The 10,657-nt window shown below is 43.6% G+C and overlaps 1 long non-coding RNA gene across 1 annotated transcript; it reads right to left on the bottom strand.

Moving 5' to 3' along the window:
- Positions 1–4,478: 4,478 nt before the first annotated feature.
- On the bottom strand, positions 4,479–10,609 carry LOC135989910 (uncharacterized). The gene is made up of 3 exons (XR_010606340.1): positions 10,484–10,609; positions 9,750–9,944; positions 4,479–4,614 (listed from the first exon to the last, which is right to left on the bottom strand). It is a non-coding gene; the product is annotated as an uncharacterized LOC135989910 (long non-coding RNA).
- Between the last annotated feature and the right edge of the window lie 48 nt (positions 10,610–10,657).

The raw sequence follows: 10,657 nt of genomic DNA, 5'->3' as shown, positions 1-10,657 counted from the left end.
ATATGTAAACATGCTCTTTAATAACTGCTTAGCAGTGAAACCTTAAAGTACTGCTCCCTGACACATTCACAGACTTCTTGCTGACTCACTCTTCAAAAATGGGATTTTGAAAAAGAGCAACGAAAACACTCCAATAACAGAAATACTGAAGAATTTCAATAATACGATGAGTGTCTGTAACCCACTTCTACAGTTAGACGGTTATTGTATCAAGCTTCGCAGATGTGCCAGCAAGTTCTTGCTTGTTTGAGACTTCCATCCTTTCAAAAAGCGCTCCTGTAAGCCTCTTTCTGGTGCAGAGAAGGCTTTGTTATTTGTTTGCTTCTGGTTTCTCTATGCTTATTTCAATCAGAGCCATACAGAAACCCCGCAGGAGCGGTTACAGCGTGTGTGCGGGTCCTTGCGCAGCGGGGCGGCAGCGGGCTTGGCCAGGCCCAGGACACCCGGCCGCGTCCAGCCGTGCGGGGGGCGGCAGGCCGGCCTCGCGCGCCCCAGCGCTGCACTGGACTGCAGGCCTCGTTTTGCAGAAGCATCTCTTTGTGTTGAAAGATTTTGCAGCAGTTTAGCGGGGTGTTTAGGAGATCGCTCATGGCTTTATCACGCATATCCTCCTCCAAACTTCACTCAACCTGGCACTGGGAGCAGCAGTCCAACAAACGCTCCTCACACCGACGGTGGAAGGGCAGAATAAGCAAATTTGTACTGCCGCATTTTGCACCTCTAGCACCCTGCGTAATGGAGAGAGAATGAGAAAAGAGGCTTTGTTTTTCTGCTGCTTTTTGATACAGAGACCCAGCTCTAAAGCGATAACAGAGGAAAAGCTTCTTCCTGCCAGTTCTGGCTCATGAGCCAACCAATTGCAATTGCCGCAAGCTGCAGCTGCATGAAGGGGCGGGAAATCTAGCGCTAGGGCTGCTGAGGCTGCCAGGAAGGGCCGCCGGCCCTGCGGAGCTCGCAAACCCGTGCGGACGCGGCCAAGGCCGGGCCCCGAGCAGCCGCCGCCGCCGCCGCCACCAGGCCCGCCACCGGGCCCACACCGACCCCCGGCACACGCGGCCCAGCATCTTCACTTGACGCATTGCAGGTACAACGCAACCAATCAGAGGGCTCGACTCTTACCAGCTAACCATTGCGGAGTCCCTTTAGCCAATCAGGCGCGCTCTGACAAAGTGCTGCCTCAGATCTCTCAGCACCGCTTCCGTCGGGTGCCGCTGAGTTAGCACAGGGTAACCTTCCGCGAGAGGATATAGGCCCTGCCGCAGGACAGCGGTTGGCTGTTACCGGCTGCCCGCCGGGGCTGGCAGGCAGGCGGGCTCGGCTGCCCGTCAGCCGCCGCCTCTCCCCGGCTGGCGCTGTGGGACCCTGCAAGGCGCGAGGAGCTGCCGCCTTTCCCCAGGCAGACAACGGCCGCCGCTCAGGCCGAGCCCTTCCCAGAGCCCTTCCCTTCCCAGAGCCCTTCCCAGAGCCCTTCCCTTCCCAGAGCCCTTCCCGCCCCGCCGACTGCGGGAAAGCGGGGCGGGGGGGAATGGAATGGAGGCGTTTTCTTTGCAGTTCTACTCGGGAGGCTGCAGGCGGCTTAGGGAAAGCAAAGGGGTTTGCGCTGTGCTGCCCGGGCCCCTGCTGGTGGTTATAATGTTAATCGCCATCAGCAGCCCCAGCGTGGAGGCCGGAGCCTGGAGAGGCACCAGAGCGCTCCGGGCCAAATCTCAATTCAGACAAATGCTGAAGTGCTCCAGAGGAGCTGCAGAGCCGTCTCTGCCAAGCCGGCAAATGGCATTTGCTAGAGACGCAGATGAGAGCCCTGCAATGGCTCGCAGTCGATGGTGGGTGTCAGCCATAGAGCCTCTGAGGGTGATGAGCAGGGTGGGTGCTGCTGACCACACAGCTCCAGGGAGAAACGCGAGTCCCCCAGCAAGGGGCAGGTGACAAGGAAACCTGGTGTCTTACCAAATTACTTAGAACTCCTGTAGCAAACTGAAGTCCCCGGCAATACCTCTGTATCCTTCCTTTGGGGTGCCTGGTTAAAAATCCACTCCCTTCCCCATGCCCACGGACCAAGTGATAAATATGCTTTCTTTGAAATGCAGGTTCAGATGTAGCTGTGTCGTCATGCCAACACGACACTGCTGTTTCTGGCCTGGGACAGCGCTGTGAGATCCCTTGCCTTATTGAACATCCAGGTGGAAACACCTGCAAAAGGGCCAGGCAAGGGTGTCTCAGGAGGTTGGCTCTCTAAAGGACACTCCCTGGCCCCACTGGAGGCTGAGGGATTGATGTGAGGATCTCAGGACAGCCAGAATTCTAACGATAACATTTTTTGCAAGAATTAAGCTAGATGACTACTTGGCACCCATGGACCCATCACGGAACAGAGTTCATTTTTTTTTTGCAGAAGCTTGTGGGCCAGCAGTATGTCCCTGAGGAGGGAACAAGATGAGACAAACTAGAGAAAGAAGTGGGAGGAGAAGTAGGAAGATATCTATGTTTAAGTGATTTAACTCAATAATAATAATAACAAAATAGTCTATTTTGAGTATTTTGCTTTTTGCTTATTTGATGCTGAATATCTTGTTTCAGTTATATTTTAGTTAAGGAGATTGGTGCTCTGTAAGCACCTAAAATAGAATATGGAGATAGAAACAGCAGAAGCAGAATGGATGCCAAAGTGAAATGATCTGGAGTGCTGAGCACTGCATCAACCCACACACAGGCCCACCCCAAGGATAGTGATGCAGAGAAGTCTTAGATGGTGCTCCCTGCTTGGAAAAATGATGTCAGTATTGGCAGACCCAAAACTAAACTGAAGGCTAACCAAAATAAACTCATTAAATAATTCCCTTCTATATAGCATAAGAATACCATTCGCGGTGCAATGCACCTTTGTGTTACACTTGTGCTCTTTAACAACGCTGCTGACAGCTTCACAGCCAGCACATAACAGTGCATTTACTAAATATAAGTACTTCATTAGCATCTAGCATACTTCTGCTACCACAAAAATAATAACAAATAGCCATACTACAGGGAAGGTCAGTGCTGCTTGCCAGGAAAGGTGTGCACAAAGTGCTAGATGCCTGGGACAGACCAGGTTTTAGGAATATTCTTATTTCACAGAAGCTGACAGCCTCAGAATAAGGCAGGGAGAACAGAGATTTAATTAGGTAGCTGATATGAACTGTGCTCTCACAAAAATGTTGGGAAGAATAGCAGGCCCCATGGGACAGCTCTGTTTTGTAGGTTTACGAAGAAAGATGGATTTTCTTAGTATCATTTCTGGAATTTCAACAATGATGTGAGATGCTTTAGGTTGGAGGCACATGCATATTCTGAGGGTCAGACATTTTACGAGACTGGACTTCACATGTGCTAGTGCCCCCAAAGGTGAGAACCTAAAGTTCTAGACAAAGAACTGGATCAAAGAGAAACCCAAAGGGAGATACCAGAACCTATATTCTGGAGGCATCAGATGTTCCTGTTCTTTTAAAAATTCTTTTCACTAAAAGACTTTTAAAAAGACAAACCCTCAGTAGAGGATTTCCTAGGTACTGCCATGCCAGGTTCCCAAGGGAGAGGCAGTCTGTTGGCTCTCCGGCAATAGGCTGTGGATATTGGAATTTATTTTTACAGTTTCTCAGAAATACTAGAAATGTATCTTCTCTTCAAGGTTGTTGAAATATGAGTTTCCCCTCCCTCCCCCCAAAATGGCAATCAGGCAGTTGGTTATTTCATTATTAGGTGGGTTTATTATTGATGGAGGCACAAACAAAATAGTGCTCCAAAGAAATGTAATGGTCCCATAGCTTTCTTCATGTACTTTAGACAAATGAAGAAGAGCATTGTCTGGCAATGATTCTGGCTTCCAGCACCTGTAATTTGGGATGTATGTATAACACTTCTCACCTCAGGCCAGCTCCATAGTATGGTGGAATAGAATACTGGGTATCTCTTGGACGGCAGTATTTCACATCCATTAACTCAGATGGTTTTGATCTTCTAGCTTCTTAGCCCAAGGAATCTGACAAACTGATAGAAACTCCTCATTTCAGGTGTGTGAAATGAAGGGAAATTAACATGGATTTATTGGCTTCAGGGCATGTTTACAGTTGCTGAAAATCTGTACCGGAAACTACAATTCAGATTTTAAATTATGATTACCCTTAAACTGCATATGTGGAGTCATCGAATTTTTTACTTCTAGGTGTAGCAGGAAGACCTATGACAGCCTTACCTGACCTAAATAATTTTTTTGTAACATAGACCAACTACAAAATTAACAATTTGGAGTTAAGTAAGGGATACTTCGCCATTAGAGGATGTATCTGTGGATTTTATATACATGTCTGCCTATGTGTCGTGGTTTGACCTCAGCTGGCAACTAAGCCACACACAGCTGCTCGCTCAGTCCGCACCCCCCTGCTGCCGGTGGGATGGGGGAGAGACTCAGAAAACCAAAAGTGAGAAAACTCATGGGTTGAGAGAAAGACAGTTTAATAACTAAGGCAAAAGCCACGCACACAAGCAAAGCAAAACAAGGAATTCATTTGCCTCTCCCACGGGCAGGCAGATGTTCAGCCATCTCCAGGACAGCAGGGCTCCATCACGCTCAACAGTCACCTGGGAAGACAAATGCCATCACTCCAAATGTCCCCCCCCATCCTTCTTCCCCCAGCTTTATATGCTGAGCATGACATCATATAGTGTGGAATATCCCTTTGGTCAGTTGGGGTCAGCTGTCCTGGTCGTGTCCCCTCCCAGCTCCATGTGCACCCCCAGCTGCTCGCTGGCAAGCAGCTGTGAGAGCCAGAAAAGCCCTTGACTGTGTGAGCACCACTCAGCAATAACTAACATGTCCCTCTATTATCAATACTGTTTTCAGCACAAATCTAAAACATAGCCCCATCCGAGCTACTATGAAGAAAATTAACTCTATCCCAGCTAAAACCAGCATACTGTGTCATATGTGTTCTAATATATATACATTCATTAAATTTAGCTGGGACTTTTATTGCAAAATTCATGTCCCAGTTTGCCCCTCAGGAACGTTCAGATGAAAAAGAATTACTCCTGGATGAAAGAGAGGTGTAAAAAACAATGTAAATGGCTCATTTAATAATTTCCATTATGTAAAAAAACAATCCTGAGTATATTTGAAGATGTTTTTTCTATGTTAAATACGACAAACTGAAATGAGAAACAATGGTACTGGAGCTGAATGAACTGATTTCCAACCTTTCTTCAGGACTTAAATTCTGAAGCATATTTGTTTACCATTGTTTATTATACCATTATAAGCTATATATTGGTTTAAAATCTGTAGCTAACAGCAACAGCTGTTCGGCTTTTATCTATTAGTTCCAAGACAAAAATTTGAACCTATAAAGTAAACCAGTTTGTGGCCCATTCAGTTTTCCAGCTTATTGTTAATAAACGAAATGCAAACTCAAGCCATTCCTAACAAGGTGAATCTTACTAAGAATTGTTTTCCTGTTTGTTACATTTTTTCATTTAAAATTTTGAGGAATCCATCTACTGAAATTAGAAATAGCAGTTTTCCTGTCATTAGAATGACTGTTCCCATACATATCTTTCTATATAGAATATTTAAAAACGCATTTGTCGTAAAAATAAATTACTTTACTTTGACAGATGTACTAACTGGAATCACCATCAGGGAATATAGTTCATACACATGTATCTGACAGTGAAGAAGCATGACCTAGGTATGCTTAGCAATGTTATATAAAAACCTGAAATACTTAGTACACACATACATAAATATTCTATCCTCTTCTGCATTTGATTATTGAAAAATAGTCGATATAATTTGGCTTTTGTCCTTAAAAACACTAACGATAAGGAAACATAAACAATAGAAAAATGGAAGGAGTAACTTCTGTTTATATCATGAATCATCTAATGTTTACTTTCCTATGAAACTGACAATTACAAAAACTGAGAAGGAAAATTATGTTTTCACATACTCCAATATTTCTAGAGAACTCTTCACAGGACTATGAAGCAAGGTTTGTTTTTTAAGAGTGTGTGAAAACATCTTGTTCATTTTTTTCATTTATTTTACATTCAAATGTAAAAAAAAGGCAGGGAAAAGCACTTTGGTTTAAAACAATTATTTTATAATGTTTAATCTGCAAGATGTATGACCGAGTTTATGTACGGGAGCAGGTCTGTAATTGCCATCTGTGCAAGTCTTTTTAAGATAGGATCTTTAAGGTTCCCAACTCAAACTGCGCTAAGTTTAAAAGACGAAACTTTTCAAATTATTGGGCCTCAAGGATGCCAATTTACGTAGCTATGTAGAAAAAAAGGATTCATTAATTTAATTGCAATGTGTAAATAATTAAGTTCTGACCAACAGCTAAATTAGTTTTATGCCACCATCTAAAACTTTACAAGACAACGAACACTCAACGTACGTAGCAACTACTATTATTTAATTATACAGATTGCCTTCTAACACTTAATGCTCAGTGAAAATCCACAATTGTATGTGATTTTGATACACACCAGTGCAAATGAGGAAATATAAAGAAATAATAAGAATATAAAAGATTAGGGAGCTTGGGTTTTTTTTCTTTCTTTCTCAAAAAAGAAGCAGTAATCTACAGGAACACATATGTTCCCCTTTAAAAGAGCTACCAGGTCTGGAAATTCAAATGTTAAGATTAAAGCAATTTTTATTTTCACATCTTGTATGAATGTGGTAAAATTCAATTCTGCTCTAGATTTTTATCTCAATGGAGTTCCACCCACTTATTTGCAATCTTAGTGAAGCTCATGGAGCATTTTGTAAGGATACTGGCTTAGATTTTCATAGCTGCCAATGGCATTTAGAAACATTAATTTTGTGGAAAATGGTCTCCCCTAAAATCATTGCCTATATGAACAGAATTTTATAGAGAGGGCAAAAAACTATTTTCTGATGTACCAACAGAATTCCAATTGACTTGAAAAGCAATACAACGAATTCAAACCCAGTTTGGGTAGCTCACACATATAACTGGCAATATTATAGCCATGAAAACTTATTATGTATTTGTTCCAGTTGCACAGATGTGGCACGCACGTATATACTTGATTTTGGCTTCTTATGTTTCTAAGTTATTATATAATGGTTATCTGTACTTATTGCCATAATATCAGCCTCCCAGCTGTGCATTTAATGATATGACAAACTTCTGTCCATCTGTTCTCACATCCATTCTCCCAGGGCACGTCTGTGAAGTGTTTTGGTTTTTTAACCTATGTGTATATAATATGAGAAAACAATGGATATGTGTGAAGCTATGTTCTTCAGTGCTTATATTAACAAAGCCAAGGTTGAAAAGCACACCTTGCATGTAAGTAATAAGGTTTAGTATTTTGCCAGGTTCTTAACAGAATTCCTCCATATATCTTAGGCTGCTCCCAAAGAATGGACATGTTAAGTCTCTGCAGAAACAGAGACCAACACTGTAACCTTACTGTCATATTAAGGTAAAATTTAGAAATTTAATACTAGGTAGAATGGTTGCAAGTCTTTCACTGCAACTAATAAATTTATAAAATAATTGTTTGCTAATATTCCAGCTTAAACAAGAGTCAACAAAAGCATGCTTAGAGAGTAAAATAATCTAGAACAGTAAATCTATCCAGTCAGAAATTCATCTTAATAGCTATCGCATAGCCCTCTGTTCATAAAAACGCTCTGTAGCAATGGGATGGCCAAGCTCTATGGTTTTAGGTACAAATACTGAGTAATTCCATGGCCCAGTCCTGCTCCCACTGAGATCCAGGAGATTTTGAATGAGACTGTAGAAGATCCTGGCAAATCATTTGACATTGTATGTCATTGGAATGACAGCGGCATTTCTTGCCTGCCCACAACTGAATGTAAATTTTAAGAGAACAAAGAATACTGATAAAATCTAGCTGTACAATTGAGTGGAAGCAAATTTACAAGGAGCAGGCAGATGTCAGTTCAGATGAGTTTTTTTCTACATTAAATAAGCAGCAAAACATTAGTATTCTGTTTTGTTTACATTTATCACTGCCATATGTCAAATTAGGAAAAAAATTCCCCTTAGTCAGAATGTTATTTTGGAGCATTAGCTGTGAAATATTTTCAAATACAAAGTGATGCAATTTAACAGAAACTGCCGCAGAATGTTATGGTGGCGCCTTAATTAATCATCCTGAAGCTTTTCTTAAATAAAGCAAGATAACTATTTGCCAAACTACTTTAAAAGTAACTTTATTTTAAAATTCCATTTTTAATATAAATGAATTATTGACGTGAACCATCAAGAGCTAGCAAAAGGAGGCACAAAAAGTTAAAGAAAAATGGGAATAAATGCACAGCAATTCTTGTACTCAAAGGCCCTGTTAATCTTTGGCATCATTCATTGAATGTGACAGAGTGGCTTTTACTTCACAAGTTTATTCACGTATGTCCAAATGCTGTAATGCTGATAAATTTGTAAAATAATCTAAATAAATTTTAATCACTTGTCTCATAGTGTCTCCTCAATAGATAAATCCAATCCCTTCATTTTTTAACAAGTTAAAGTTTGGATCAATGGAAGAACATATTACATGCACTTAAAATAAACTTTAAAGAGACTGAAATAAGGCACCCACATTCTAAACCATCACATTTTAATGTTGGTAAGATTATTCTCCTGATAATACCTTCGGCCTTCCATGTTAGAAACATTTTGACCAAAGACCATGAGGTTTTATTGGCTATTTATCTTTGCGAAATAACTGTGCAAATTTCTTAGCCAAATATTTATGCAGAATTCAGTGTTTCAATAATGAGATTTTCACCTGTGTGAGACCAGCACAATGAGGTGAATGACTTGTACATGAACATTGTTCTGCACACATCCCTGGGAGCCTCGTGGAGTTCCAAGATTCACTTATCCAAGCAAAAGCTCCTGTAGCCCACATCAATCAGTCATTGTGCCATGTTTTCCAGAAAAAAATTAAGCTGGGAAAATAAGAGCTTAAAATTGTTGGTCTGGTTTGAAAACAAAATGGAGATTTGTGTGTTCTTCCATAGCGAAAAAAAATACCAACGTCGCTGCTTCGTAGTTTAAAAAAAAAGAAGTATATTAAAAATAGGAGGCTGGGCATTCTGAACCTAAAATGGAAGCTGTCTATAAACCTGTCATTTGCAGACTAGCCAGCTGCAAATCAGCTTTCTGACACCACTTCATATGCTAGTGCCTACACAAATGTTAGGATGGTTTGAGGACCAAACTATGACACATTAAATATGCTATTTTGTTTGCTATGAGAAATCCTTCTAGATTGTAAACAGGTAACTGTTGTTTGCCAACCTATCACTATGTTGCAGAAAGGCAAGCAAATAAATTTTAACTCCACTGGCAGAGCCACTGAAATTGTTAAACAAAGAGAACCCAACCGATTTTGTCTTTATTTCAAACACTGAAAGTAGGCACAGTTTTTCAAACACAGAAAAACAGAAAAATGTATTTAAAAATATTTAGTGCTATACTGCAAGCAGATCATCAGAATTATGACCACATTGGAAATACTACTATCCTCACAATCCAGAGAGAGGCCCAAACTAAAACCTTAACTAATAGTATCTTGAACTATAAGGAAGCTCAACATCTAAGTGTGCCTGTCACAAACGGAACCAAAATCCTTGATTCCCGTGTGGGTCCGCGTTTGTGCCTCCATACCTAGTAAAGGAGGTACAGTGTGCATGCTACAATATTTACCTGGGTTATTATCAGTGGATAGGCAAAATCCTTAAACCCAGCAAACATTTGACATCAGGACATGCTTTTGCTGCCTCTCACTTGTAGGCTACAGCTGTTCTGCTGAGAAGGGGCTGAAGTGACACGTCAGTCGCAGACCATCTGATTCTGGATTGAATTTTACCATCATCTAGATTTTGGTGCCTGACAAGACCCCTACGATTAAAAAAAAGGCAGCTATGCTCGCTTCAACACACCAGCTTTACAGTCTGTGTCGTCGTGCCCGCCTTGTCGTTCAGATTTTCCCGAAGAATGTGCTTTATTAACGCAACCCCCCCCGCTTCCCGTGGCATCCTTCTCTCCCCAGTGCCGCTGCGGGCTCCCCGGGGGAGCGCAGGCCCCTGCACCGCCAGCGGGGATGCGGTCTAGGGAAAAAAAAAGACAGCAAAAGCACCAACTCGGCCGAGATTCCCCTCACCCCCGGGGGCCCGGACCGGAGAGCGACGGCGCGATGGGGAGAGGCCTGGACGCGGGGCCGGCGCGGTCCCCGCGGTGGCGCAGACCCGCGGCGGGCAGCTGTCCCTCCGCGGGCTCCGCCGGAAAATGGCCACTGCCGCGGCCAGGCTGCCCTGGCCCCGCCGCTTGGGAGCCGGGGGCAGCCGCAAGCCCGCGGACCTGCAGCCGTGTCTCCCTGGGAGCGGGGCCTCTCCCTCCGGCCGGGGGGCTGCTCACCCGCCCGCCCCGGCGCCGCTTACCTCGGGGGAGAGGAGACAGGGGGATAGGAACGTTGGGGGGGAAGGGGAGCTGAGCACCGCTGGGCTGGAGCGCACCGCAGCCCCGCACCCGCAGCGGGCAGCCGGCCGCGCCTCTGGGGGCAACCGGCCCGGGAGGGGGGGCGGGGGGAGTGGGCCCGCCGGGGGAGGGGCCGG

Source organism: Caloenas nicobarica, chromosome 5, assembly GCF_036013445.1.
Source record: "Caloenas nicobarica isolate bCalNic1 chromosome 5, bCalNic1.hap1, whole genome shotgun sequence".
NCBI classification, from domain to species: Eukaryota; Metazoa; Chordata; class Aves; order Columbiformes; family Columbidae; genus Caloenas; species Caloenas nicobarica.
Note: the sequence above shows the minus strand (reverse complement) of the source record. Positions and strands in the feature narration are given on the sequence as shown.